This window comes from Zingiber officinale, chromosome 10A (genome assembly GCF_018446385.1).
Source record: "Zingiber officinale cultivar Zhangliang chromosome 10A, Zo_v1.1, whole genome shotgun sequence".
NCBI classification, from domain to species: domain Eukaryota; kingdom Viridiplantae; phylum Streptophyta; class Magnoliopsida; order Zingiberales; family Zingiberaceae; genus Zingiber; species Zingiber officinale.
The window spans coordinates 84,768,773-84,774,015 of record NC_056004.1 but is presented as its reverse complement, the minus strand read 5'-3'; positions in this window follow the sequence as shown (position 1 = coordinate 84,774,015).

Below are 5,243 nucleotides of genomic sequence, written 5' to 3'. Positions count from 1 at the left end.
TCGATTCGTTTGCAACCCTACTTTTGACACACATATAAGAAATTACAATATTATTCTAACTTAAATTTGCACAAATATCAAAATCACATGCTTAAGGGTATTACTACACCAACAATACTAACTATGTTTACATGGTAGAGTGGAAAGTAAAACTAAAGAAAATTTTTTATAGCAAATTTTTTTTTATCATTTACTTTATTAAAATTTTAAGCGAGAAGAGCAATACAATCCATCAGTGGATGATTTTAGAACTAAAATTGATCACTTTAAATTTGAACGGAAAGCAATGAATGGAAAAGAATAATGCGCATACCTCTTTTTATTCACAAAATTACATCAGATATATATATAAAATAACGCATGTATATTTTTTTAACTCATAAAATTATATCATATACCTAAAAATGATGCATGTGCCTTTTTTCAATTATAAAAATACACCACATATTCCCACCTTCCTCAATCAAGGTAAACAAGCATATAGAGGAAGAGATTTCTTTCTCTTTCTATTCTCTTCCCATGCCCTTAGGTTTATTTCATCTATCTATTATTCATTCCTTCATATAAACAGAGCATAAACCGTACTAGTGACTTTTCTAGAGTCCATCAAGCAATACCAATAAGTGGTATTAGAACTATAAGGAACTAGGGCGCTAAACAAGCGAAAGGACAGTGGAAAACATCTAGTTCCTCCAGAAGATCCATGTGAAAGGAAACCATATACTAAGATTTACATGAGAGTGAGTTATACCTTTGTTGCGTGCCCTTCACAATCCCGACAGCAACGTTTCTTTATATGTGGATCTTAGCGCGATCAAGTGGTTGCGCCTCTATGATATCTACACAAACAAGTCTCGTTTGTCTCACAAACTCACAAAGTAAAGAATGAAACAACCAAAGGTTGTGCTAGCAACCCTTCTTGGAAGTTTCGGCCAAGTGAAGGGAGGAGGAGGAAGAAGAGCAAGAACACCAAAAATTCATCATGAAAATAAATCCAAAAACCCCCTTTTATAGATTCATGAAATTACCTTATGCCTTAATGTCAATTGCCTTAATTGCCATTAATATCTGTCTTCATCCAATGCATCCAATGCATGAGTAATTTAAATTGTTCACTTTTCATCCAATGCATCTAATGCATGAGTAATTCAAGTTATACACTCCTCTTTTTTCATGATTTCAAATTCATGAAATCACTTAATGAGTCTAACTCATTAATCATCAATCCAATTGACTCAATGAGTCTAATTCAAATTGGACTCAATCTAATAGTTAGATCCAATTGAGTCTAACTCAATGAGTCTAATTTTAATTAGATTTAATCAAATGATCCATCATATGAATCTATCTCCATTGGCTTGTTCTTTATGTGTGACCCAATAGGTTCTTATAACATTGGCAATGTACCCAAATAAACATTTAGATACATAATTAGCAATGAGTGACATCTAGCAAAGTATCATTGCTACCCAAGTGACGAGAGTGTCGAGATCCGACTTAACCTTTCCATGGCTATTATCTTGTATGACTTAATCCTTCTATCCTTGATATCTAAATTGATCAATGAGGCATAGAGCGTGTCATCCTCTTATCAATCTTTGTGTTTCTTGATCTCTAAGTAGACACACTCAATCAAATAAGCTCAATATCGCATATTGATTCATTTAAACATGACCATGCATTCTTGTGTCCTACTAGTCAAGGGGCTCATAGATATCACTTCCGTTATACGAAAGAGATAGATCACATCTATATCACTCACTTCCCTCTGCATAACTTATTGTCTACCCAGTGATCGACTTTTTGGTCCACCCTGTTACGGGTGACGTTCGTCAATACCAAAGTATATAACTCCTTATGTAGGGAACCGTAGTGACTTCAGGTCTAAGGACCATTCATACTAATAGTCACATGAGAATATTTATGACACTCATATAACAATCCATGAAACATTCTCATGGCGGGTCATTCAGTATATATTCTCTAATATATACTCATGTGTCAACCTGATATCTCATATCCATGACTTGTGAGATTATGTCATCCGTTGACCTACATACTAGTCTCAACGCATTAATATTGTACTTGCATATTAATGTTTGACTAGGAATAGTTAAGAGTAGTGTTCTATATATATTTACAATATCTTACTATCAATTCAACTAATTGATATATTATAGATTAGAACCTACTACTCTAGAATATTATTATATTTATTCATTTGACACTGAATTGAAGTAAATATAATAACTAACTTTGCCTCTATTAATAATGAAATATGATACAAAAGGTGCTCTTTATAATCATCTTATAATTGGTACTAGGGCTAATACTAACAATCTCCCACTAGCACTAGTGTCAATCACTGAAATATATAATACCCAGTGACCTAGTATGATCATCATTCTTCCTTTGTGCCAAAGCCTTGGTCAAGAGATTCTCAATGTTAGCATTGGTCGGTACTCTGCATATCCTCACATCTCATCTATCGATAATCTCTCAAATGAGATAGAACCACTGTAGTATCTAATACCCAGCACCACCATTTAAACAAAATACATATCTTAACTGCGATTTGGAATCATCCTTGTCAGTTTGGAAGCTAGCATCAATGTAACCCTTTACAGCAAACTCTTCATTGTCTCCAAAAATCAAGAAATAATCTTGAATCTTTCTCAAGTACTTAAGAATATTCTTAACTGTTGTCTAGTGACCTTCACCTGGATCTGACTGGTATCTGCTCATCATGCTTAACGTATACGAGACATCTGGGCGAGTACAAAGCATGGCATATATAATAGACCCTATAGCAAATGTATAAGGAATCTAATCCATGTGGTCCCTTTCTTCCTTAGAAGAGGGCATTAAGTCTTCGAAAGATACACCATATGATATTGGCAGAAATCCCTTCTTGGAATTCTGCATGGCGATATGATTAAGTACCTTGTCAATGTATGTACTCTGACTTAGATCAAGCAATCTCTCAGATCTATCTCTATAGATCTTGATGCCTAAAATGTAGGTTGCTTCACTTAAGTCTTTCATTGAAAAATAATTCTCAAGTCAAGTCTTCACTGACTGAAGAGTAAGGATATCATTTCCAATGAGAAGTATGTCATCTACATACAATATGAGAAAGATAACTGTGCTCCCACTAACCTTCTTGTAGATACATGGTTCATCTTCATTCTTAATGAAACCAAATGTTTTGATTACATGATCAAATTGAAGATTCTAGCTTCTAGAAGCTTGCCTCAATCCATAAATAGATCTTTGCAACTTACAAACCTTTTTAGCATTCTTTGGATCTACAAAACCCTCAGGTTGTGTCATGTACACATCCTCGAGGAGATTTCCGTTAAGAAATATAATTTTGACATCCATCTGCCAGATCTCATAATCATAGTAAACTACAATAGCAAGTATAATCCGAATGGACTTGAGCATCGCAACTGGTGAAAAGGTTTCATCATAGTCTATATCATGAATTTGCTAGAATCCTTTAGCTACCAATCTACCTTTATAGGTATGCATATGTCCATCCATGTCAGTCTTCACCTTGAAGACCTACTTATACCCAATGGTTTTGATTCCTTCAGGTGGATCAACTAAAATCCATACTTGGTTAGTGTACATGGATTCCATTTTAGATATCATGACCTCTAACCATTTCTCAGAATCCGAGCCCTATACAACTTCCTGATAAGATGTAAGCTCATTGAGACCAACTAGCACTACATCACTGTTGTCAGACAAGAGAAAAGAATATCTCTTAGGTTGACGATGGGTCCTATCAGATCTGTGTAGAGATTCTGCTACTTGAATAGATTATTGCTCCACACTTCTTGCGGTGTAACAAAATCATGATCCATAACATCTTATGGTACTTTTTCAGTTTCCATCAAAGCGCTGGTGCTAGTTTGTGTATCTTGAATTTCTTCAAGATTGACTTTACTCTCACTAGTTCTTCTAGAAACAAATTCCCTTTCTAGAAAGATACTAGTTCTGGCTACAAACACTTTGCCTTGTGTGGGATTATAGAAGTAATATCTCTTTGTTTCCTTGGGATATCCTACAAATAACACTTGCTTGATTTGGATCCTAGTTTATCTGAGACTTGTCGTCAAACGTAAGCCTCACAACCCCAAATATTCATGAAAGATATTTTAGGACTCTTCCCAGTCCATATCATATATGGTATCTTTATGACAACCTCAGATGAAACGCGGTTAAGTGTGAAAACGATTGTCTCTAGGGCATATCCTCAGAAGGAAATAGGAAGTTCTGTTTGACTCATCATCGATCGTACCATATTTAATAAAGTACAATTTCTCCTTTCTGATACACCATTCCATTATGGGGTTCCAGGTGGAGTGAGTTGAGATATGATCCCACACTCAACGAGATGGTCATGAAATTCTTGGCTAAGGTATTCACTACCTCGATCTGATCGGAGCATCTTAATACTCTTGCCAAGTTGATTTTGTACTTTATTCTTGAATTCTTTGAACTTTTCAAAGGATTCAGACTTGTGTCTCATTAGATACACATAGTCATACCTACTGAAATCATCAGTAAAAGTAATGAAGTAATGGTAGCCTCCTCTAGCTGCTATTCTGAAAGGGTCACATACATCTGTATGTATGAGTCCTAACAAGTCATTAGTTCTTTCGCTATGTCCACTAAATGGAGTCTTTGTCATCGTTTCTTGAAGATAAGATTCACATGACTCATATGATTCAAAATCAAATGAGTCCAAAAGTCCATCCTTATGGAGTTGGGATATGTGACTCTCATTTATGTGATCCAAGCGACAATGTCAGAGATATATTTGGTTCAAATCATTAGACTTGAATCATTTGGTATTTATGTTATAGATTGGGTTGTCAAAGTCTAGAACATAGAGTCCATTCACAAGATGTGCACTACAATAGAACATTTCATTGAAATAAACGGAACAACATTTGCCCTTTATTACAAATGAGAATCCTTTCTTGTCCAAACAAGAAACAGAGATGATGTTCTTAGTTAAGGCAGACACATAACAACACTCTTTAAGTTCTAAAACAAGTCTAGTGGGGAAAAATAAGGAATAGGTTCCTACAACTATAGCAGCAACTCTTGCGCCATTACCTACTCGTAGGTCCATTTTGCCCTTTGTCAATGATCTACTATTTCTCAACCTCTGCACATTAGTACAAATGTGAAATGCACACTCGATATCTAATACCCAAGAAGAAGAA